Below are 27319 nucleotides of genomic sequence, written 5' to 3'. Positions count from 1 at the left end.
TTTGTGATTTTATTTTCTCCCTCAGGAAACAAAACAGAATGCTCAATTGTGAAGCAGTGAGACAGACTGCTAATTTTATAATGATGGCTCCCAAGATTAAGTAGCAATCATTCTCTTTGGTTGTATAACTGCTAATTCAAAACCACCCAAAAAAGAAAAATCACTTAACATAAAGATAATGGGCTTGGGATAGCTATATGGAGCATCTTGCTTAGATTTGTGAATTCCAGGGTATACTACATTGAAAAATTAAACTTTGGCTTGAGAATCAATTGCAAGAAGAAATTTATTTCAAATTCAAAGAAGTATTCTAGTTGTCTCACCATAATACGCTCTCTGACACAGAAGCATTCTGCCCAATATTCAGAATTTAATATTCTGGTTGTATCTATTAATGGTTCCTTGAAAATTCTCTAAAAAAGATCAAGGGGCACCTGGATGGCTTAGTTGGTTGAGTGTCCAACTCTTGATCTCAGCTCACGTCTTGATCTCAGGGTCGTGAGTTCTATCCACACGTTGGGCTCCACACTGGGTGTGGAGCCTACTTAAAGGGCAGCCTCTCTTAACTCACTGCCATATGCAAAGGGATTAGATCCCACTATTAGTATTTTATTATATGTAAAATTACTTATTCTCTTTATAGGTTTTGCAGTGAAAAAAATAAAACTTAACTAGTTGACACTTAACAGAAGAATAGGAGTAATTTTAGCAAACAGGGAACTGGGTAAAATAGAAATTTTACACATTAAGCAAAGATAACATTGTGGTTATGAATTATATGGGTCTTAAGAGCTCACCTGGCACTGCCTTTTTCTTCTCAATGGCCCAAAGTCATTTGGCTTTTGGAATATAACCAAGGATAGTAATTAAGGTTTAATGTTCTATCAGAGAGGCATTATAGTAATAAGATCCTTGATTCCAAAGTCTCTAACTAGTGATTTTTTGTTTTTGTTTTTGTTTGTGATTGGTGGGAATGTTCAGGAGAATAAGCATTAATTTAATAATTTGTGTAGAATTGGAAAACTATTACTCAAAATGGAATCCTTCAACTGTTTATATATATATATAGCTGCATAAACATCTATGTATACATCATTAGAAATAATGGTTTAGGGCACCTGGGTGGTTCAGCCAGTTAAGCCTCCGACAATTGATTTCAGCTCAGGTCATGATCTTAGGGTCCTGATATTGAGCCCCACGTTGGGCTCTCTACTGGGCAGGGAGCCTGATTAAGTATCTCTTTCTCCCTCTCCTTTTGCCCCTCTCCCCCCCACCCCCACTGCTCGCATGCTCGAGTGTAAGTGCTCTCTCTAAAAAAAAAAAAGAAGAAGAAGGTTTATGAATCAAGAGAAAGAGATAAAAATCAATGGACTTAAAACTTGTAACCCAAGTTATAATAGGAAATATCAGTATGAAGTTAAGATGCATCTTTTATTAAATAAAAACAAATAATGGTGAAAGTCCAAAACACTGACAACATCAAATTCTAGCAAGGATGTGGATCAACAGGAGTTCTCCTTCATTGGCTGGTGGGAATGGAAAATAGTACAGTCACTTTAGAAGACACATTGGCACATTGGCAGTTTCTTAAAGAACTAAACATGCTCTTATCATAGAATCCAGCAATCATGCTCCAAATGAGTTGAAAACATGTCCACACAAAAACCTACTCACTGATGTTTATAGAAGCATTGTTCATAATTGTCAGAACTTGAAAACAACCAAGATGTCCTCCAGTAGGTGAATGGATAAATAAGTCCTGGTATATCTGGACAATGGAATATTACTGAGCACTAAAAAGAAAGGAACTATCAAGCCATGAAAAGACATGGAGGAACAGAAGTCAGTCTGAAAAGGCTATGTACCATATATTACAACAATATGACATTACAAAAAAGGTGAAACTAAGAAAACCATAAAAAGATCACTGGCTGCCAAGTGTTAGAGGGGAAAAAGGGATGAATAGGCAGAATATAGAGGATTTTTAGGACACTGAGACTATTCTGTATGGTTCTATAAATGATGGTTACATGTCATTATACATTTGTCAAAACCATAAAATGTACAAGATCAAAAGTGACCCTAATATAAACTATGGACTTTGGATAATAATGATGTGTCAATACAGTTTCAGAGGTGGTGACAAATGTACCAGTCTATTAGATGATGTTGATATTGGGGGAGGCTGTGCATGTGTAGGGGCAGATGGGAACTCTTTGTACTTTCTGTTCAATGTTGCTGTTATCCTGAAACTGCTCTAAAAAATAAAGTCTATTTTCAAAAATGTACATTTCCCCTAACTCTGTCCACTGAAAAGGCATAGGGGAAGAAGAAAATCACCCTGGCTCTAATGAGCACCCCTTGTGTCGAGATTGTAGTATCTAATGTTTTTCCCCAATGAAAACAAACCAAAGCTCCATAAAGAAATAGGTGATTACATGGTTGGAAAAGGAAATATACAAGATGTATCTGGGGCATCTTAGAGGAAAGCAATAAGAACTAATGATGTAATGTATGGTGATTAACGTAACATAATAAAAAAAAAACATATTGCCATTTCATAGTACTCAGGAGTTAACTTGAAAAGCCTTCTACTGGGCAAAGGTGGGGTAATTTGCATCTCAGAAAGAATAATAACTGTAGTGCAGTGATATTAGTTCAATGATTTCAGAAGTATATTTTAAAAATACATGTAGTGGTCTCCTTAGAAGGATGCTAGGAAAGTAATTAATTCTGTTAAAAACTGGTACACTAAAGGAAATAATCAAGAATTTATCCTTTCCTTTGTGAATAAAACTTTGGAGTAAGCAATTCAAATAGCTGATTCTTTACAGCCATATTCCAGCTTAAAAAAAGGAAGAAGAAATAATAAAATTAGAATATCCCCATTTTGTAAATTTATGATAAAAAAATTAATCTAAGCAATGAATATCGATGTTTGCTGATACCATAAAATGAAGGACATCCAGACATTAGTTACCTCCTGATAAAAGTACACAGTAACACTCAAAATAATTCTAACCAAATAAAATAAAAAATCAAACCTGAATCTAACCAGACCTCTATATTTAACTATCAGCTTACAGGAAATTCAGGGAGCAAAGGACTATGCCAAGCAATACCAAAATGATACAAAACAAATTGGGGGAAAAATGGTAACCAATTGTGACATTTTGAATACTGACTGGATTTTTAATTAATCTAAGGAATTACCATGTATTTCTAAATAGTATAATGGTATAATGATTGTGATTTTAGAAGGGTCTTCATCTTTTAGTGAAATATTTAAAGATGAAAGATATTATGCCTAGAATTTTCTTCAAAATAATCCAGTGGGGCTGAGTGGGTAGAGGCAAAACTGAAACAAGTTTGTCCATGAGTGATAATTGTTGTGAAGATGCATGATGGATACATAAAGGATTTATGATGTTATTCTTCTAGATGTTTGTACTTGTTTGAAATTTTCCATAATAGAAAATGTTTTATAATGGTAGTATTACAACAGGATAAAAAGAATACTTGATATCCTACCATATATTTCTCCAATACTTAATATAAAAGCAGCAAATACTCCAACAAGTATCCAAATTGCAATTTGAAAGACTCAACTCTAATGTAGAAAAGGTTAAGAAATCTAATTTATTCAACTGTTTAGGTAACAAATTTAGGCTCACCTTAATTTCTAACTGTTTTGTCATTTTGAGTCATAGACTAAAGAAGTTTTCTTTAAAATATATGCAAACCATATTTATTTGAAAGGGATAGGTAGATAAAATGATCTTAGGCAAACTAGTTTCCTCATAGAAACTTCAGCAGAAGAAAGTTTTAAATTACTTTTAAACATAGAGAGGTTTGGAGAAATATTTGGAGAGGTTTGGAGAAATATTTCTGATTTACATAAAGAGACAAATGTCAGGATAGCAATTGTCAATTTAAAAAAAATAATGCTACTAAATATAAGTTTTATATGATTAAATGAGATGAAAAGAATTTAAATGGTTAGTAATGCAATGAAAGCAAATAAAATAAGCCATGAGATGGTATGGGTGGCTCTAATCTCAGAAGAGGATTAAGAAAGAATACAGAGATGAGAATGTTTTGGTAACCCTCACTGTGTTTGTAGAGAATAATAACCATGGAGTTCATTTGAGCTCACAAGGAAGATATAGAAAGTCTAAGAGCTTAATGAATTTGGAGAAGTTCTGTAATATCCTACTACAAAATAAATTCTTTTGACAGAAATGTTTATATGGTAAGGGATACTAAGACCCTGTTATAGATTAACAGATTAATGACCAAGATAAATAACAAATGAAATGTATGTCTAAGACATGAGGCTTTAGCCAAGCCCATTTGGAATTGTTAGGATGGATAGTGCCCTTTTGAATATGCTCAGGAGACAAATTTTGGACATGAAGAAAATATGGCAATATAATATGGACAAATCTTGCATCAATTAAATAGTTTTTCCCCTGAAGGAATTCATGGTTTCAGGATTGGTTTAATCAGAAATGCCACAATGTTGACTACTGCCCCATCAATGAAAAATCAGGTTCATAAGTTTCTATACATAGGTTGCTGAATATGAAAGATATATTGGTATAAGCTGAGCAGCAAGGAAAATTCCAGGACCCTTGAAATAATTGTGTGTATTTCTTTTGTAAACTGTAGATACAACAAGTACACCCTGAATAAACAAACATAGAACTAGAGATTATAACACAGTGAACTATCAAAGGATAACTCTGCTTATCATAGGAAGACAAACACTCCATGACATTTGACAAATGTGAATCTTACATTTCTGGATATTAGAATTTAACTTTAGGGGGCGCCTGGGTGGCTCAGTTGGTTAAGCGACTGCCTTCGGCTCAGGTCATGATCCTGGAGTCCCTGGATCGAATCCCGCATCGGGCTCCCTGCTCGGCAGGGAGTCTGCTTCTCCCTCTGACCCTCCTCCCTCTCATGCTCTCTGTCTCTCATTCTCTCTCTCTCAAATAAATAAATAAAATCTTAAAAAAAATAATAAAAAAAAGAATTTAACTTTAGGATCGCTCACAGATAGCAATAATCATACTATTAACATACATTCAAGCCAGATTATTTCATTAGAATCCTTGAGTGTCTAATGCAGGTTATGTTCTTATAATCCATGATTGGATACTTGATTATAACATTCAGAAGTATTATTTAATAGGTACAGAGTTTCAAATTTGCAAGATGAAAAGAGATCTAGAGATGGCTGGTGATGATGGTTGCACAACAATATGAATGTACTTAATAATACTAAACTGTACATTTAAAAATGGTTAAGATAGTAAGTTTTATGTTATGTTTAATTTACCATAATAAACAAATTGGGAAAAAATTATAGAGACATTAGTAGGAATAAACAAAGTATGGTACAGAATCAAACCATCTTATATATTAAAATTATTATGTACAATTTAGAAAGAGTCATGAAAACTTAGGTATTGAATTTAGCACAGAAATGAAGGAATGAAGCAAGAAAAAGCTAAACAATGCAGTTTTATCATCTAGCATTAAAAACCTTATATGTTACAGGGCACCAGGGTGGTTCAGTCCGCTAAGCATCCAACTCTTGATCTTGGCTCAGGTCATGATCTCAGGGTCATGAGATTGAGCCCTGCTTCAGGTTCTGTGCTGGGTGTGGAGCCTGCTTAAGATTCTCTTTCTCCCTCTTCTTATCTTTCTACCCCCCTCACCCCCTGTGCACTCTCTTTAAAAAAAAACAAAAGAACAAAAAACCAAAAACCCTTGTATGTTACATTAGTGGCATTAATAAACTCATGCACCTAGAAATAAATTGAAGCATAAAAACATAGTCTGATGAAATAAAAAAGCCTTAATTATCATTTCTATGTATATGAAATATTTACATATATTACAAAGAATTTTCATGTGTTCTATTCACTTTTGTACCTTGTGCATGAAGGAATAATTCTATACATCTGATACACTCTCTTGGGAGACAATTCTCCATGGTCTGTCATGTTTCTGCTCAACTAACTGCCTTTGCTCTAGATTATCTTTTTAAAGATGTTTGTATTGAGAACAGCCTTGGAAGACACAGATACCTTAGAACAAGAATAGGTTTCCTTACAGACTTGAAAGATTTCCCTCTTGAGAAAAAGACAGGCATGTATGCACCCATTATAAGAGATTTGAGTTCCCTAAACTCAAGGTTCCTCTCCTTTCATGAAATTCACTGCACACATAAGTATCATTTTGCTTCCTTCACGTCACCCTGTGGGAATTATGGCTTGGAAAAAATGGCATAAAAATGTGGATACTCCAGCTACTGCTATTACTGTGAGTAATAAGTGGTCCTTTGTCTCTTACCCAGGAATCTCATGTCTTCAACCAGCATCCATGAAACTGTGGCACACTAATTTGTTGACTTGCAATTGGGTAAAATCTCAGACACTTGTCTCTCTGTTATATGTGTTTTAATGTACTGAGTAATGTTTAATTCTCAAAATATAAAAAGGAACTGAAAAATGTATTTTATCCCTAATTCTCTGGAAAGTCTAATTCTATTTTACAGTTCTTCCTGCAAACATTATGAATGAAGTACCACAGAGTATCTGTGGTACTCAGTTCTGCTTTTACTTCTAATTTCTTGATTTTTATTCATTTCCCCAAAAAGTATTATATCCCTGCTTGATGAAGTTACCAAAGTTTAAGTATCCCAAGTTCATATACCTACAAGTGATTCAATCATATATCGCTAAGTAGGAGAGAGGAGAATTTGCATAATACAAATATGGCTTTCTAAAGCTGCCATAATGAACAGGGACTCTAGAGTGGGCAAATTCTATTTGAAAGGTCCTTTATTATATCAGGCACCAAGACTGATGTGTCTCTTAGTAATTCACCCTGTTTAAATGACCTCAGTCACAGTTTTTACATGTCAACTTCTCTATGTCTTAATTTCTTCGTAACAAAAAAAGTAATAAGTATGTTCTGAAAACTAATGAATGAATATGATTCACTTCTTTAGATAAAAGGCATTATAGATTGAAATTATTATTTGATTTCAACACTCCTGAGGGACCACATTTGTTTCTCTCTAAAGAAAATATAATTTGTTCCCAGTAGGGAAGCATCTTTCCTGTTCAGTACTTGATGGTACAGAATCAGTACCATATCTCTGAATTACATTTTCTCTCACTTTTGACAATTTATGAATTTTATAAGTCAATGTCTTAACTAATCTCTTAGCAGATATAGATTTTGCAATTCACCAAGCTTCTATTTGGATTCCCTCTCTCTCTGCTGTTTAATTTTCATTAATATTTAAATTTCATTAATATTTCATTAAAATACTTATAATCATTTTACTAATTTGAGTTCAGTAAGTATATGAAAATTACTTAATATCCACTTATATAACTCTGTTATTAGTTTTCTTGAGGACTTTATAAAAAATATCATACAAAAATAATCTTTGTGGGGTTTTTTGTTTTGTTTTGCTTTTTCATTTTTTCAATTTGGGTCAAGTGCCATATGGAGGGAAAATGGTAAATTTAAGAAAATCTGAGGCTAAAGTAAGGAACTACAGGTAGTTTTCAATTTTGCCTTGAGCTAGACAAAAATGAAGCCAAACAACAATCTCCCCTAATACTGTATAAAATACACACACACACACACAAAAGTCACATTCAAGAATTATCTCCTTGGTCTTGCCTGGAGCCATTCATTTTCTGCTGAAAAAGCTTTCATGCCCAAACTCCTATTTTGAAGGATTCCCTTTATATTGAAGACTAGAAGGGGGCGCTTGGGTGGCTCAGTCGTTAAGCATCTGCCTTCGGCTCAGGTCATGGTCCCAGTGTCCTGGGATGGAACCCCACATCGGGCTCTCTGCTCTGCGGGAAGCCTGCTTCTCCCATTCCCGCTCCCCCTGCTTGTGTTCCCTCCCTCGTTGTGTTTCTATCTGTCAAATAAATAAATATATCTTAAAAAAAAAAGACTAGAAGAATCATTATACCTTAAAACAAAGATTTACAGAATGCATTCCTCATGAAATTGATCTTTAAAAAATCCAGATTATTTTATCAAAGAATTGAATTTTTATTTTTAAGTTTTTTTTCTTCTACCATCAGAAAGCATAATGCCAAATTTAATGTACCATTGAAATAAATAACTAACTCAAGGCCTTGCTCTATATCTTTTATCCTTCTAAATAGTTTTTGTATTCTTATGTCTTTCTGTATTATCATATTCTATTACCTTTAAAAAGTATATTTAAGGCATTTTTCCCATTTGAATATCTCTGAATCAAGAGTATGTCTTATATTCAATGGCATCCTGGTTGTCCTTCAACATCTACGTTCCTTTAACCCAGTGAGGTGCTCTCTGCCTTGACATCCATCCAAGATATTCTAGATCATATGTGCCTCTTGTCCTCTGGATTCTGGTAGGGTCCTTGAATGGGATGCTCCAGCAATATACCAGAGAAAATAAGTCAGAGAATGCACTCTCTCAGCTCTCTATTAACAAGATTTGGTATGGCAGTAACTATATTCCTCTAACTAAGACCTAAGTTCTTATCTGGCTGATACTCTTCTAGGACATAGGTTCTCCTAATAGCTTTTTCCTCCAGCTCTTCAAACTAAAGATTCCTAATGGCTTCCAGCTGTTGCTAGATCCTGGTTGCTTTGCAGTCCCTTGTTCATTTCCTTAACCTTCCCACACTTTTATATAATTCTCTTTCCCTTTTTGAGTGTGCTGTTTCCTTTCTGATAGGATCCTGATTAATATAATATTTTTTTGCCAGAAGTGGCCTGAGGAAACAAATGTCAAAATGAAATTCTGAGATTTGGTTGCATATGTCATCAATGATTACATTTACTGGGGAAATGAGACACTGGTAATTCCTGGCATGCACTGGCATCATAATTGCTCAATTTATCACCAGTAATGGTAGGAATGGAAAACAAGGAGAAGGTAAGGCACTGGAAGATTAAGGGGCTGAAACATATGACCACTATTGTGACAACGGTGGTTACAAGATTGTTGGGTAAGATGGCTGCTCCAATTGCCCTCGAGAAAGTACACAAAGTAAAGTTTTGTTGAAAGCCATGAATACAAAATTAAACGCACGAGTAGAAAATAAAAAAACCTATATCAGCTTTAAAGGAATATAGTGTTGCCTGTAATAGCAAATCACTTATGAATGAAAATCAAGTTCAGGTATTAATAAAAAGAAATGCAGAGTTGCAGCATCAATTTTCAATGCCCTTATGCTAAAGAAGCATCCTTGTTAGTGGAAGCAGTCTCTCCTCCCCCATCTGAAAGAAAATCATACACTGATTTCAACTGAAGAATTTGTCTTATAAAGTCATACAAATTCTCCTCAGTAGCCTCCGTTACCATCTCATCACCTCCATGCCCACAAATATAACTAGAATCCAGAATAGGCCAGAAGATAGACAAGATGTGTTCTTCGAAAACACCATTTATAAACCAAAATTGGTGGGATCTTGTCAATTTGTAAGTGTAGGAGTTCAGAGAGCATGTATGGCAACAAATTCCCAACACGTTAAAACAGGGTTTAAAATACTATACTGAGATAATTTCATTTAAGTGAGTCCACTTACCTAGGATTCAGAATTTAATGTGTTGGCTCAAGCCAACATATTAGTAGTGTCAACAGTCTACTGGGTTGGTTAATTGAAACCTGGACTGAACAGTGTTTACAGTGGACTGAGATGCCAGAACTCCCCTGTCATACTGAGAAGGAAGGAGTTCTAGGGCTTAAGGAGATAGAACAGATCCGTTATCTACAACCTAATAAATCATTTCCTAAATGCATTTTGTAGAAGGGCCCATTGGACACTTGCAACATTGAAGCATGAAGAAATGTATTAATTGAGAAGCCACCAGTGTCCTTGAAAGCTCTGCAGACTAGAGATGGGGGAGGAATGCACAGTGAAAATTATTTCCCTGATATAAATGAGAATAGTAAGATTCCAGAGCTGATAAATGCTGGATAAGCAACAGTCAACATCAGAGTAAAAGGGGTTGATTGAGGCCACAGAGAAAGAGTGGTAATCAGAGCAATTTGAACAGCAGGGTTCTGTGGCGATGGCTGTTTGATCATGGTGTCCCTAAGGATAAATGAATGGTCAGACTACCAAGCCTATAAAGATACTTCTCATTGAAAAGTAGTGGAAAAATTCTAGATTTACTAAATAAAAATGTAAGTTCAAATACAGTAGTGGTAACTCATGGGCTCTTCCCCATTTTACAAATCTGAACCCTCTCTTATGAAAGGGAGGATACGTCTATTTGATGAAGGACTCTGCTGTACAGATTCTTTGAATCTTCTTAGAAGCTTTCTACAGAGGGGCAATGCATTAAGGTGCCTATGCATTAAAGGAAGTGAAAATACCCAGACTTTCTAAGGGATATTAGATATTGGCTCTGAATTGCTACCAATATCCACAGACAGCAAAAAGCCTTCATGGACAATTGGTCAGAGTGGGGGCTTATGGCACTTAGGTGATGGAGTCTTGGCCTCAGTTCATCTCATGTCTCCACAGTTATTTCCCCAACCCAGAATTCATAGTATGAATAGATATAATTGGTAACTGAGAGAATCTTCATTGGTTACGAAGTCAATAGAGTGATGACTCCTTTTCTATGGGAAGGCCCAGAAAGATGTCCTTAGAACTTTTACCCACATCACTGACAAAAGTATACTAAAACAACACTGCATTCTTGGGGGTATTGCAAAGGTTTGGGGGTATTGCAAAGGTTAATGGCATTACAAAAGACTCAGGATGTAGAGGTGGTGATGGATCTCATATCCCTGTTAATGCATATTTTAACCACTGAAAAATTGAGATGGGTCCAGTTTATAAACAATAACTGTGAATTATTATAATCTTAATCAGGTGTTTATATCAATTTAAGCTGTAATTTTGGAACAAAAATGAAAAAAGCAAATCAGTTTAGCCCCTGGCAGCTAACAGGCAGCTTTTAACCTAGGAAATTCTTATTTTATATCCCACTTGGTAAAGATAATCAAAAGCCCTTGTCTTCTTATGTCAGTGATAGTATATCCTCCATCTCATATCTCAAGACAATATCAATTCTCCTGCTCCCTGTCATTATAGAGTCTACCAGAAACAAAAACTCTTCTTATCCCATAGAACATTACAGTGGCTCATTACAAAGACATAAATTAGGAGAGAATCCTATAATTATCTAGAGTCCCTGCTGAAGTAGAGAGTCACTATAGGGTCTGCCAAACTGTAAAAATTTTAGGAATTCAATGGTCAGAGATTTTTCTAATCTTTTTACTAGATAACCCATAAGGCTTCTAACTTTGAGGAGAAACATCAAGAAAAAGAAGGCTTTTTCCAGTAGGTCCAGACTCACAGGGCAAGCTGCCCTAACTCCTGGGCTTTATAACCCAATGGATCCAATGGAATAGGCAATGTCTGGGCAAATTCTAAGAAACCTCTTGAAAACCTCAATAGGGGCCTCAATGTGTAAATCTCTAGAGTTTTAGAATGAGCCTATACCATATTCTGCTCACAATTATTCCCTACCTGAAAAGCAATTTCTGGTGGCAATTCAGTGTTTGATCATGGCACATCAAATACCTATCCTACCTAAACTCTCCATCTGGACTAGTGTTACTGATCCATCAAATCACATTTAATGTGCAGAGCAGCATCCCATTTTATGGCACCTGGCCCCAACTGCTCCAGAATGCAAAATTAAACTTAATGAGTACTTATGGCCACATGAGGAGTTTCCTGGAACAGAGGAAGGAAAATGCAGGCCAGGAATATAGATGAGTCTGAATAATAACGTGGAATCAGCTGGAAGTGAATAGTTGCTGCATTACCTCCCCAGTTAGGGTGGCTATGAAATATGGCAATAAAAGAGTGTTCTCCTGGTTGGAAGAATTCCACATAAGTATTTGGTTGTTTATTTGACAGCTGGGAAGAGATGACCTGAGGTATGAATCTATACTTTTTCAGAGGCAGTTCTTAACCTGTTGATCAAGAACTTATATCAAAGAATATTTGAAGATGATTGTGATAGCACAAAGAGTTGACTGTCAAAACAGATTCACACAAATCATAAATATTACTCAATATCAACACTTAAATATAGTTCAAAGGATAATCAGTAGGTACAGGGAAGGACAGAAGTTCTTCATGGATTCAACAAGTCTGGTTTAAATATTAAGTGTCGGGCGCCTGGGTGGCTCAGTTGGTTAAGTGACTGCCTTCAGCTCAGGTCATGATCCTGGAGTCCCGGGATCGAGTCCCGCATTGGGCTCCCTGCTCGGCAGGGAGTCTGCTTCTCCTTCTCCCACTCCCCGTTTGTGTTCCCTCTCTCGCTGTGTCTTTCTCTGTCAAATAAATAAATAAATAATCTAAAAAAAAATAAATAAATAAAAATAAATAAATAAATATTGCAAGTGTCAAAACTGCCAAATGCAAGGGAAATTGCTAGGTTTACATTATGGCATCATTCCAGGTCAAAGTCAACCAGCTACTTTGAGGCAAATTGATTACATTGACCATCTTCCACAACAGAGAGAGCCTTAATTTGTCTTCATGGGAAGAGACACATATTTCATATTTCTCTACCTACAAATTTTTTAACAAGATAGCATTTTCAGATTTACACAGTTCCTTGAGATACTATACCAAATAGCCTCTAAGCAAGGAATTTATTTTACAGTAAAAAAGGTATGCAATGGGCTTATGACTAGAGTATTCACTGGTCTTATATGTGTACCAACACCAGAAGCAGCTGAATTGATAAAAAGATAGAATGGCCTATTGAAGTCTCTGGTATTCGTCATCTAGGAGACAACACTGAGAAGCTGAGATATTATTCAACAGGCTATGGAAAATGCCTTAAACCAGCAACCAATATATAACACTATTCTTCCAAAGCCAGAATGCATGGATCTGGAAATCAATGGGTGGAGGTCAGAATGGCCCATCCCACTGGAGGAATTTTTTATTCCTTCCTTCACAACTTTGGGCTCAGTGCATTTGAAGTACTCATTCTTCAAGAGCACAATGATTCCATCAGGAATCACAATCATGGGTCCATTAAATTGGAACTGAGAATGTATGTATTAGTTTTCTATTGCTGTCATAACAGATCACTAAATTTAGTGTCTTAAAATAAAGCAAATTAATTATCTTACAAGTTCTGTAGGTTGGAAGTCCTACCTGTGGATCTCCTGGTGCTAGAATCAAGAGGCCAGCAGGGTTGCATTCTTTTATAGAGACTCTAGGGGAGAATTCCTTTCCTTGACTTTTACCATTTCTAGAGGCTACACACATTCCTTCACTCATGGCTCCATTCCTCCATCTTCAAAATTAACAATTCTGCGTATCTCTAGCCATTCTTCCATAGTCACATCTCCCTCTGTCTCTCATTTTCTGCTTCTTTCCTCCATTTTTAAAGACTCTTGTGATTACACTGGATTCACACAGAGAATCCAGGATAGTGTTCCGATTTTAGGGTCAATTTGTTAACAATCTTAATTCCATCTGCAACTGTAATTCCCCCTCACCATGTTACCTAACATATTCAGATTCCAGGTATTAGGACACAGACATCTTTGGAGGGACACTATTCTACTAATCACAATGTATGTTGGTTATTCATGCCACTAAACCAATTGGCATAAAACTTCATTAGGAATGGTGATTTATCCTTATTGTCAAAGGGAAATTGCACAATAAGTTTCAAAGTAACTATTTCTGAAATCCAGAGCATTCACTGGGTCATCTTGTAGTATTTCTATACTCAGTGGATAATGGAGAACTGCAGCAACTAATCCAGGATCAGTAAGGACTTGGATCCTCTGGCAATAAGTTCAATCATTTCACCACATTAAAGATCCAACCAGTCAACATGGTAGTAGAGGGTAAAAGAAACACAGAATGGGTCATGGAAGAAAAAAAAACTATTTATTAACCTAGGCCTTGAGATCAACTACATAAGTGGAGACTCTAGTGACCGTGTTTCATGTAAATTATTTCCCCTCTTTCTTCCTCCATCATATCTGAATGGCACAGGCAATCTAATATTTTAAGTAAAAGATGAGGTTAAGATTATAGTGAATCATCCTGTAATGAGACAACTGTGTTTTCCATTGTTCAAAAGGACTGGGGGCTGATGGGCAAAGGGGGCTGAGAGTCTCCATTTGTCCTCTATGGCCCCTTTCTACTCTTCCACTTACTGTGAGTTTGGAGAGGTGATATCCAGGAACTGCGTCATCCAGGTTCTCTTAAGAATAGCATCTGTTTGGGGCGCCTGGGTGGCTCAGTTTTAAGCGTCTGCCTTTGGTTCAAGTCATGATCCCAGGGTCCTGGGATTGAGCCCCGCATTGAGCTCCCTGCTCGGCGGGAAGCCTGCTTCTCCCTCTCCCACTCCCCCTGCTTGTGTTCCCTCTCTCGCTGTCTCTCTCTGTCAATTAAATAAAATCTTAAAAAAAAAAAAAGCATCTGTTTGAATTCAGACAATGAGAGACACTAACAGAAGATAAGAAGGCAGAAGACACAAGACAGAATATTTACTGCCTCAATCCTCCCCAACAGTGGCTACATTCCTCTAGTTATGGCCACTAATTCTAATAAAATTATACAAGCTCTCTCTACACAATGTCTTCTCTTATGAGTTCTAATAATTGTGCCTCCTCCTGACACTGCAAGTCTTGGGATGGGAATGGCTTCCAGCTGTTGCAATTCCCTTTGGGTTTCAATATCCCTTGTTATGTTCCTTAACCTGACTACTGCTTTGGAAATAATACCTTCATTAAGCTCTTCTCAGTTACTCCCTTGTATAATATGTTCCCTGATCCAGACATATGACAAGTGCATATTTTTAATATGTAAGCTAACCCACATCTACCTATCTTTTGATCTATTTTATCTCCCTTTCTCTCTTTCTTTTTCCTTATTATTGACCTTTCTTTTGCTCTTGTTCTTGTTCTCCTTCAACTATCTCCACATAACACAATCAAAATAATAGTACACAAACCTGATTTTGCATGAAATGTATAAAATAATATTAAAGATTATCCTTTATATGTAAAACATTGAATATGGTCATTGAGACAAGAGCTCTGGAATTCTCTATATTTAGGTGTCTGAATCCTCATTTTGCCATCATGAAGCAAGGTTACTTGAATTTCAAGGCTGATCAAAAGGTAATGAATCCATTACAGCCTATCTACTCCACTGATTACAAATCTCTGACAAAATATAAAGAGCAGCTACCTGAGAACTCTGAACAGTTACTAATAACAGGCAGATTGAGGAGGGAAGTCAATGCTTGAAGAATAATCTATAACAGGGCTAAGTTTATGATTTCTTTTTTCCTCTTTTATCTTGGCTTTAACCCAAAGAGAGCCCCACTGCAGAACTGTGCAGTGGGGCATGGGGTGCCAAAACACAGAAAGAAATCTTGTCTTTCTGGAAAGAGGATTGGGAAAGAAGTCCCTGTGAGTCAGAGTATATGGGAAGTCTTTTTTTTCCCTTTTTACACTGTCCCAAAGGCAATTCCATTCATGGAGTTACCCAGTGGTGGTGGGAGTAGCACAGACATCTAAAATCCTGATAGAAAACCCATCTTTCTAACCAGAAAACCAGAAAAAAGAGAATAGGTTCCTATGGCCTGAAAAGTGTTGAAGGAATCTCTGAATTTTTCTCTCTCTCTATTTTCCGTCATTGCTTTTCCCCAGGGGGACCTCATTCAGGCAGAACTGTGGGGCAGCATGGGTGGCTGAATCTCAGAAATACCATGTTCCTAGACAGAGGATTTGGAAAAGAAGCCCCTGGGACCCAGAGGGTATAAGAGAAATTCCAAAGAGGAAGAATCCGAAGAAGGAGAATCCTTAATCTTCTTCAAACTGACATAAGTTATGGGCTCGTTTCCAAGCTACGGATATACAGAACATATGGAAAGAAGCATGGAGGGAGGGGATTGAGGATGGGCAAAATGGGTGAAGGGGGGTAGAAGATACAGGCTTCCAGTTATGGAATGAATAAGTCACAGGAATAAAAGATATAGCACAGGGAATATAGTCTATGGTATTGTAATAGAATTGTATGCAATTCTACAGATGGTAGCTCTACTTGTGGTGAGCATAACATAATGTATAGAGTTGTGAATCACTATATTGTATACCTGAAACTAATGTAACGTAGTGTGTCAACTATACTCACATTAAAAAAAAAAGGCATAAAAAGGGCTTTGAAAACTAAACTGGCATTGGAACTACTGCTCACAGAAGAGACTGAGCTTGTGATCTGAACACAACATGATTTATTGCCTGCTAAAACATAGTACAACATTTTCTGCAGAATTTTAACAGGAGCCAGAGTCTTAAAACATAATATTCAAAATGTCTAAGATATAATTCAAAATTACTTAACAACAATGAGCACCAACAAATATGACTAATTCTAATGGGGAAAAGCAGTCAGCAGATGGCAACCTCAAAAAGACTCAACTGTCAGAATTTTAGGACAAAAATTGAATTTTTTTTCTTTAAATTTTTTATTTAAATTCAATTTAATTAACATATACTATATTATTATGCTGTATATTACATATATTGTATTATTAGTTTCAGAGGTAGAATTCGGTGATTCATCAGTTGCATACAACACCCAGTGCTCATTACTACAAGTGCCCTCCTAAATGCCCATCACCCAATTATTCCATTCCTCCCCCACCTCCCCTCCAGCAACCCTCAGTTTGTTCCCTATATTTAAGAGTCTCTTATGGTTTGCCTCCCTCTCTATTTTCCTCTTATTTTATTTTTTCTTCTCTTCCCCTATGTTCATCTGTTTTGTTTCTTAAATTCCACAAAAAATTTTAAATCAACTATTACCTCTGTGTTCCATGAGATAAAGTTAAACACTTTAAATGAATGGAAAGATAGAAATTCTCCTCAGATAAATAGTGTTTTTAAGGATTAGATCTAAAATATAAAATATGATAAAATATAGAAAAATAAAATTTTTTAAAAATTGGATGAACTAAATCACAGAACAGAGATGTTAGAAGAAAAGTCAATGGACTTAAAGATAGATCAATAGAAATTATCCAGTCTTAAGAACAAAGAGAAAATAGCCTTTTTAAAAAAATAGGCACCACAACTCAGAAGCCTGTGAGACAACATCAAAAGGTCTTATATTTATGTCATTGAGATTCTAAAGGAAGGGGAAGAAAAAAATTGTGCAGAAAAATTATTTGTAAAATAGCCAATAACTTTGCAAAGTTAGTGAAAGACATAAATTTAGACAGAAAAAGATCGATGAACCTCAAACAGAATTAACTCAAAGAAAACCCACCCAGACACATCATAATGAAATTTCTATAAAGCAAAGATGAGGATGGGGCACCTGTCTGGCTCAGTTGGTAGAGCATGTGACTCTTTGTCCCAGGATTGTGAGTTCGAGCCCCACACTGGGGCTCCCCCTACACTTAAAAAAAAAAAGAAAGAGAGAGAAAAAAAAGATAAAGTAAAACCTTGAAATAGCCAGAAAAAAAAATGGTATATTACACAAAGAAGAACAAAAATTTAAATGACCATGGATTTTTTCACCAGAAAACATAAAGACCAGAAGATGGTAGAAAACATCTTCAAAGCACTATAATTTAAGAAAATGTCAACTGAGAATTTTGTTTCTAATGAAAATATCCTTCAAGAAAGATAACCAGATGAAGACATTCTCAGATGAAGAAAAACTAAGAGAATCTGTCACCAGTAGACCTCTGTAAAAAAAATTCTAAAGAGAGCTCTCCAGGCTGAAGACATATATGCAGAGAGAAACATGGAAATCCAGGATACAAAAAAATCCAACAGAAATGGCAAATATCTGAGTATATGTAATAAATTTGATTTTTTCTTTCTTAGGTTCTTTAAACTATGCTTGATTATTGCATATAGTAAGTTATAGTAAAAATTGTAAAGATAAGGTTTTCAAAGCATATAGATATAATACATTATAACACCTAAAACACAAAATGGGAGAGCAAAAGTTTCTATATGATTGTAAGACTTCATATTTTACTTCAAGTAGTAAAATATTAATTCTAAGTACACTATGAAAGGTTATATATGAATAGTATAATCTTTAGAACAGCCATTAAAAATATAATGCAAAGAGATATAGCCAAAAAGTCAATAAAAAATTAAAATGGAATACTAAAAATTATTCAGAAAACACAAAAGAAGGCAAAAAAGGAGCAACAGAGAAACAAAAAAGCAAACAGGAAATAAATAACAAAATAGAAAACTGAAATCCAACAATACCAATAATTACATTATATGCAAATGGCCTGAAATGTCATATAAAAGACAGAGAGTCTTAGAATGGATAAAAAATATATGACCCAATAATGAGCTGTCTACAATAAATTTACTTCAAATGTAATTACATGGGGAAGTTAAAGGTAGATAGGTGGGAAAAGATATAACATGAAAACCTAGATCAAAAGAAAGCTAGAATAGCTATATAGACATAGGACAAAGTGACCTCAAAACAAAGAGAATTCCAAGGAAAAAACCAGGACATTGCTTGCATAAGGAGAAAAAGATCAATTCACCAGGAAGATGCAACAATCATGAATGGGCAGACATATAAAAAATAGTTTCAAAATGTATGAAACATAAATTTAGAGAATATAAAGGGAAAATAGCCAAATGCAATTATACTAGGGAACTTCAACACTCCTCTCTCAGTAATTAATAGAAAAAGCAGACAAAAAAATCAGCAAGGGTATAGAACAAGATCTGAACAAGACCATCAACCAGTTTGAACTAATTAACATTTAAACCTTTAAAACCGGGGAGCCTGGGTGGCTCAGTCGTTAAGTGTCTGATTTTGGCTTAGGTCAGGATCCCAGGGTCCTGGGATGGAGCCCCCCATTGCGCTCTCTGTTCAGCAGGGAGTCTGCTTCTGCCTCTCACTCTCCCTCTGTGCTCTCTCTCTCTCTCTCAAATAGATAAAATCTTAAAAATAAAATAAAATAAAATAAGCCTCTTAAACATGTTTATTTAATTGAATATGAAACATTCACAAGCACAGACCATTTTCTGCATCATAAAACAAAATTTAACTCATGTAAAAGAAAAATAAATATGCAGGGTATGTTCCCTGACCATGACAGAATTAAACTAGAAATCAAATACAGAAAGATACTGGAAACTTCTCAAGTAGTGAGAATTTAAACAAATACTTCTATATACACCATATGTTTAAGAAGAGTTCTCAAGGGAAATAAGACAATATTTTGAACTGAATGAAAATGAAAATGCAACATGTAAAAATGTATGAGATATAGCTAATACAGGGCTTAGAAGGAAACGTATTACATTAAATGCTTACATTCTAAAACACGTGTTTCAAATCAATAGTGTAAGCTTCCACCTGAAGAAACAAGATAAAAAATATAGCATATTAAACCAACAAAGCAAGAAGGATGGAAATAAATATAAAAATGTAAATAAATGAAATTGAAAACAGAAAAATGACAGAGAAAACTGATGAAACAAAAGACTTGGTTTTTTAAATAAATCCATAAAACTGTTCATTCTCCAACCAAATTTATGAGGAAAAAAGAATACATAAATTATTAAATAGAACTGATAGCAGAGACATCACTACAGAGCCTCATACATAAAAGTGATAATAAGGGAATACTATGAACACGCCTGTGGCCATAAATTTAACAACTTATATATAAAATGGCTCAAGCTACCAAAACTCATGTAAGAAGAAATAAACAATTTGGATTATCTTATGTCAAAGAAATTTCTTTCCTTCTTAAAAACTCTCAAAACAAGGAAAAAGATCCAGGTTCAGATGGTTTCCTTGAAGAATTCTAGCACTTAAAGAAGAAACAGTACCAGTTTTAAACAGTATCATGTAAAAAAAAACCCAACTCATTTTATGAGGCCAGCACTACCCTGATACCAGAACTAGACAAAGAAATCACAAGACATGAAAACTATAGCCTAACACTCCTCAAGAGTGTTTTTGAGTATCAACTCAAAAATTCTCAGTAAAATCATAACAAATCAAATCTACCAATACATAAAATAAATAATACTTCCCAACTGAGTGGGATTTAGCCAAAGAACACAAGGCCAGTACAATATCTGAAAATCAATCAATGTAATATAATATGTTAATAGTCTAAAAAACAAAGACACATGATCATATTAATTGATACAGAAAAAATCTGACAAAAGTCAGTATTTATTAATAGTGAAAACTGTCAGCAGAATAGAAATAGTAACTCTCTCAACCTAATATCCTATGCTTTTATTCTTTGTCCCTTTTCTGGTTCACTGTGTCTATTTTCAGGCATAGGTACAATAATTAAAGCCTTTTATTCAGCATGTACTAGCAGAGTATGCTAAATATATACATTTGTGAATTTAATTCTTAAGGTAATCCTATCATACGTATGTATGCATATGTGTTTGTGTGAGAATACATGTGGAATTTTCCCACTGAATTGTCTTCACACCTTTGTCATTGCATGTGTCCAAACTCATCAAATTGTACACATTAAATATGTGCAGTTTCTTGTATATCAATTAAACTTCAATAAAGCTGTTTTTAAAAAAGAACAAAGAATTCAGAGTTAGCTGTCAAGGTGAATGAACAAGAGAAAATGGAACTGAAAGTCACCCCAAAATTTTAACCAACTGGGGTATAGATGTTTGTCCTGTTTATCCAGTTTCTTACTAAAATAAGAACCAAGTGAAACAAAGCCTCCCTGTTTTCTCAGCAGAAAGTTACTAAAAAGCCCAGAAAACAAGACAAGATTATGTGAGGTTAAGAAACTGCTGTCCTTCAGGCATTTCATCATGCCCAGGGGAAATTAGTAAATTTTCAAGTATACACTGATATGATTTCCCTCATTCTTTATAGTCAACCCTGAGTAAAACTGGCAAGATCAATTTTAAATGAAATGAATAAATGAAAAATGAATGAAAAATCCTGTAACAGTCCAGGACAAGTTTGATTTAAACCACTCACTTCCACTGTTGGGAAAAAGGAAAACAAAACAAAACAAAACAAAAACAAAACTTTGAGAATCATTCTAAGCAATTGATCTGAATACAACCAATACTCACTTTTTTCTGTGTATCAGTCCCAATCACCATCATTCTTTCACAAATCCTTGCATATACTTGGATTTTTACTTTAATAATATGCAATTTTAGTAATTTTTAACCTATACTGTCTCCCTCAGATTTGACATAAGGGTAGTAATTTTACCATTCATCTCTACAGCTCCATCATATAAGCACAATGCCTGACAAATAACAATTAATGAATATTCATAAAATGAAGAATGAATTATGATATCTGCTTTACATATCTAAAGTTTTTTCCATCTATCATAATCATAATGATAGTTGTTTAATATAAATATTGAGTGCTTACAACAAACCAGATACTATTCTAACCATTATATATAACATTAACTCATTTAATACAACTACACTATGAGATAGATACATACTATTATCACTTTTTTCCAGATAAAGAGTACCTGCAAATGCTTAAACAAATGGTCATTTATTTTTACTTGGTCAAAGAGAGACAAAACAGGAAGAGTTTACATTTCTTCCTCCAACCCCTTTGGTAAGTATCCCTGAAGGAAAAGAAAAAAAATTGTGGACTTGGTATTTCTCCTGTAGTCCCACTTTTATGACCTGATCTACTCAGTAGCTAGAGATATCGGCAGACCCATAGTCTTAAATCAGGCATCCTTCCAGTAGAAATCACTATGGAAGAGCCTGTTTCCAGAACACCCATCATAATTTTGGGACATAAAAAACAGACTGGTTGCTGGTTTTGCCCACAGTTTACATATGTGTAGAGGAGTGTCTAAATGAGATTTTAGAAACAATGAGTTATTTGACTAGGTCCGAATCATCTATAGAAGTACTAAAGTATTTACTTGTTTAATTCTGTATGCACCATATAGACCTGTTTCACATTCTTACGGAAAGTCTTCTCTCTCCATAGGGACTTAAATTAGAGCCATGGTCTTGCTTCTGGTCCACTTCTCTCATGATAGTATCCTGCTCTTATAACTTCTTAACCTCCTGCAACAGCTGTTGTATTTCCTATATTCAAATATCATCCCGATATTAAAATAGTATATAAGGATTTATGATACTTAACTATTGAAAACATTTGCTGTGCTCATATGTCACAGTTATTTTTGTCTTTTACACATTCTCTTTTTAACTGCATCATCTGTCCATTGCCACAAATCTACTGACTACTAAAAGAGAAGCAATTTCTGGTCTACTGAGATTAGGCAGTTGTTTGTTACAACATAAGGCTATCCTATATTTACTACCAAAGAACTTACTTATAGAAGAGGATGAAATGGGTCAGAAACATATGACTTAGAATCAAACAAAGCTACTGATCTGATTGGTTCTGATCTGTTCTTCTAAGCAACTGATCTTCAGGATGTCTCTTGAATCTAATAAAGTATGAACCCTGAGATTTGCTTTAACATAATTTGGGAAATGGGATGCCTGGGTGGCCCAGTCAATTAAGTGTCTTCCTTCGGCTCAGGTCATGATCCCTGGGTCCTGGGATCGAGCCCCGCATCGAGCTGCTTGCTCAGCAGGGAGCCTGCTTCACCCTTTGCCTACTCTGTCTGCCATTCCCCCCAGCTTGTGCTCTCTCTCTGTCTCCCTGGCAAATAAATAAATAAAATCTTAAGAAAAAAACCCATATTTCAGGAAAAGAAAAAGCTTAAATAGAAGAAACAAGTATGCCAAGATCTTGATCATTGTTAAATTCAGGTGATGGCTATTCTCTCTACTTTTAAGTATATTTGAAAATCTTTATAAAGAAAAATTTGAGGTAAATTTCTTTAAAAAATGACCAAAATATAATGTATATGAAAGAAAATTATACTTATTTTGATTGGCATGAAATAAAGATACTAATGGTAGTGAATTAAAAATATGTTGGAAAAATAAGATCTTTTCAGGGTTATTTTGCTACTGTCTGAGATATGCTACAAAGCACACACAATTCCTTCGTCTTCCTATTGACCTAGACAAATAAAGCTCAACATCATTTATCAGTTGATTTCATAATTATTAATTTGGCATCTTGATATTGTGAATAGGTGGCTATTCTAATAGGAAGAAAAATTTATTCCCTCTTTTAAAAAAAAATTGATGCAGTATCACAGTCCATGCCCTGCCTTAAAATAAGAAAGATTAGAATGATCAACATATATTTATTAAGACCCAATATGTAACCCATTAGAGGTGCAACTGTGAATAAGACCAAGTACATGCCCTTAAAGAACTAACATTCCACTTGTTGCCTGTGTGTTCTGTGACCTTGAGAAAATTGTTTAATTTTGTTGGGGCTCAATTTCTTATCTAAAAAGTGAGGTTAATCATGGCAATCATAGAACTATAGAATTGTTGCAGAAATTAAATGTGATACAGCATTCATCTGGGGTCTCCAGAGAAGAGAGTTATTGTAGGAATTGGCTTACGAGGTAGTGCAAGCCGAGGAGTTCCACAACCTGCTCTCTGTGAGCTAGATAACCAGGGAAGCCGGGACCATAATTCAGTTTGAGTCCAGAGGCCTGAGAATCAGGGGGGCCAATGGTGTATGTAAATCTTGGTTTGATTCTAAAAGGCCAAGAACCAGGAGTATACTTGTCCAAGGACAGGAGAAGATGGATGTCTCAGCTCAAGCAGAGAGAGAATCTGCCCTTCTTCTTTTGTTCTATTATCCCTCAGTGGATTTAACAATGCCCATCCCCATTGGTGAGGGTCAGCTTCTCTAAGTTTAAATCAGTGTATTGATTCAAATACTAACCTCTACCAGAGACACTCTCACAGACAGACCAGGTGAAACAATGCTTTACCAGTTATCTGGCATCCCTCAGCCCAGCCAGGGTGACATGTAAAAATATCACATGTGGTGTGAAGCACATAACAGCCTTGAAATCACCAGAACTTTTTTATTTTATAATTTATAGATAACTATTTATAGATAATTATTTATAGATAATTATAGATATGGATAATTATAGATAATTAGAAAAAACTTATAATTTATAGATAATTATTATTGATAATCATGAAGAATCATTTCACATCTTACTACTTCTTACTGAATTAACAAAATGAAGTTTGTGATCCAATGAAGTTGAGAAAATATGTTGTTTTCTGACAATGTTCAAATTTATGAGACATTCAAGTAGATACACAGTTACTATTTCTTGTTTTTTTTTTTTAAGATTTATTTATTTGAGAGAGAGAGAGAGCACAGAGAGGGGCAGAGGGAGAGGGAGAGAGAAAATTTAGCAGACTCCTCCATGAGCTTGGAGCCTGATGCAGGGCTCAATCCCATGACCCTGAGATCATGACCTGAGTGGAAACAAAGAGTCAGCTGCTTAACTGACTGCGCCACCCAGGGGCCCCTATTTCTTTCTTTCTTTTCTTAACAATGTTTTAAGAGTAGGCATGGTAATATCAGAAAATTAGAATTTATCTTCGTGTTCAACCATTAATGTCTTGGATTTCTGAGCAAGTAATTAGACATCTTTGTGACTTAATCCAGTTAGAGTGAGGGAGACTTAGGTTTATGTTAACTCAATTAGTGTATTATCTAGGCTCCTCAATAACTATATTCTCAAAGGAAAGTTCTCTATTAAAAACCCATACAAATACTTTCCTTTTCATTTGTTTAAAATTATTGAGGAATTATTTAGTGTTTTAATATACATACTTGTCTTCCTTTTTACCACTAGTTTCTGTTGGCAGGTTCAGAATCTCCTTTTCACAGAAATTTCTCAGATAAACAATGCCAAAAATATGGATGAACACTAAAATAATAGTTAACCAAAGTTTTCCTTAAATATTGTCAAACATGCCAGTATTTGGATGCATGCAGATGATTTATTACAATTTTCAGACTTAGTTTCATTTAAATCATTTCAGTTAAATCTTATTTTATTTTTATTTTATTTTATTTTATTTTATTTTATTTTATTTTATTTTAGAGAGAGTGTGTGTGTGTGCTGGGGGGAGGCAGAGGGGCAGAGGATGAGGGAGAGAAAGAATCTTAAGTAGGCTCCACACTGAGCATGGGGCTAGATCCCACGGCCTTAAGATCAGGACCTGAGCCAAAATCAAGAGTCAGATGCTTAACCAACTGAGTCACCCAGGCCCCCCTGAATCTCCTTTTTTTTTTTAATAAAGGAGCTCTAAAATTTTTCTAGATCACCATGAAAAGAGCATTATATTTTTTTCATCAAACCAAGGTAATCTTCTGTTATTTATAAAATGATATTCAGATATTGTTGCTAAATATATTAACTGGGTTGGAACCTGAGTGGTATCTTTATCATTTTCTATAACCATAGTATAGATAGATACATAGTTCTGATTTAATTCTACAATTTTCTAACTATGAAATTAAAAGAAATGTACCTTTATTTTTTTTTTTTTTTAGATTTTATTTATTTATTCATGAGAGACAGAGAGAGAGAGAGAGAGGCAGAGGGAGAAGCAGGCTCCCAAGGAGCAGAGAGCCCGATGCGGGACTCGATCCCAGGACCCTGGGATCATGACCTGAGCCGAAGGCAGCGCTTAACCATCTGAGCCACCCAGGCGCCCAAGAAATGTACCTTTAAAAGCCTGAACATCACCTATAGAAACAGTTTCCAAAATACTTGGATATTAGCACAAAGATTTATTTTAAGGTACTCACTGCAGCATTACTAACAACTAACAATAGGTAGGGGTTAAATAAACTATAGCATATCCATATTATGGAATACAGAAGCTTATATATTTTTTTTACTTGTTAGTTGTTTATTTATCAAGACAAACTATTCCATAACCCAATATTTGTGTTTCATAGTTCAGGAACACAGGTCAGTGACAGACTTCAATGGAACTCAACCCAAAGAAATTCTTTACATTCCAAAATCACTTTGCACTCTGAAAGATACCAGCCTTCTTCATCTCCTCAAAATCTTTCATGGAATCATAATTTCTATAGAAATCTGCATGTGCCTTCTTTCTTGGTTCGGCCACAGCAAACTTAGAGAAAGCTGCAACCCCCAGGGATACAGCGAACGCTCCAACAATATGAAATTGCAGACACTTGGCCAGAAGGCCTCGCATCTGAGGTTTCGTCAAAGCACTGGAAGTCATGGTAGTTATTCTCCTCAAAACCAACCTCATACCTAACGTCCTCCCTAACAGAAGCTTATATTTTAACCAACTTTCAGCTAATCAATATTCATTGTGGTGAATCAAACAATAGCTTCTCAACCCTGCTTGCCATCATATGACTTTTACTGTTCTTTATGTTTGGGTTTCAGAACAAATAAGATTTCAAACCCTTAACTATTTATAAAAATATATAAATTGTCACAACCATTATAAAATATGAGAAATCTATATGTAGTGCTATGAAAAGAATGCCAAGACAAATTTTAATGAAAATAGAAAGTTGCAGAATGATAAATACATTTTTATACAATTTGCCCAAGAAAATAGTTATACATACCTATGTGAATGCATATGTAAATACATAGACATTGACTGTAAGAATGCTTGTCAAACTGCTAATCATACTTATCTCTGGGTAGGGAAATGGATCACAGATGGATTGGGAGTCAGATAAGGAAAAGGAAATAGGGATGACAAGGTGTTTTTCTTTCTCTTTATATATTGCTTCATTGTAATGAATTATACAATGATTACCTGTATAATGGAAAAAGACAAAAAAAATTAAAAAGAAACACGTGTAACAAACCAGAACTAGAAACAGAAGAGAAGATTCAGTCTTGACTGGGATCACTAGCAAGTCTGGAAATGCACTTTTATATGGGAAAAGCTTAGGGGCTACAATCTTAGAAAAAGAGGCTACTTCTTGAAAAAGAAATCTGAAGCTTTCTTTTGCAAAACAATGTACAAAAGATTGAAAAATAGCCTAGCTTTTGGGGCGCTTGGGTGGCTTAGTTGGTTAAGCGACTGCCTTCGGCTCAGGTCATGATCCTGGAGTCCCTGGATCAAGTCCCGCATCGGGCTCCCTGCTCAGCAAGGAGCCTGCTTCTCCCTCTAACCCTCCCCCCTCTCATGTACTCTCGCTCTCTCAAATAAATAAATAAATCTTTAAAAAAAAAAAAAAAAGAAAAATAGCCTAGCTTTCATATCAAAAATCAGGAGACTGAAACTACAAAGAGGCTAGAATGAGGTCATTCC

Source organism: Mirounga leonina, unplaced genomic scaffold, assembly GCF_011800145.1.
Source record: "Mirounga leonina isolate KUSES-001 unplaced genomic scaffold, KU_Mleo_1.0 Mir_53, whole genome shotgun sequence".
Lineage (NCBI taxonomy): Eukaryota > Metazoa > Chordata > Mammalia > Carnivora > Phocidae > Mirounga > Mirounga leonina.
This window is presented reverse-complemented; position numbering follows the sequence as displayed.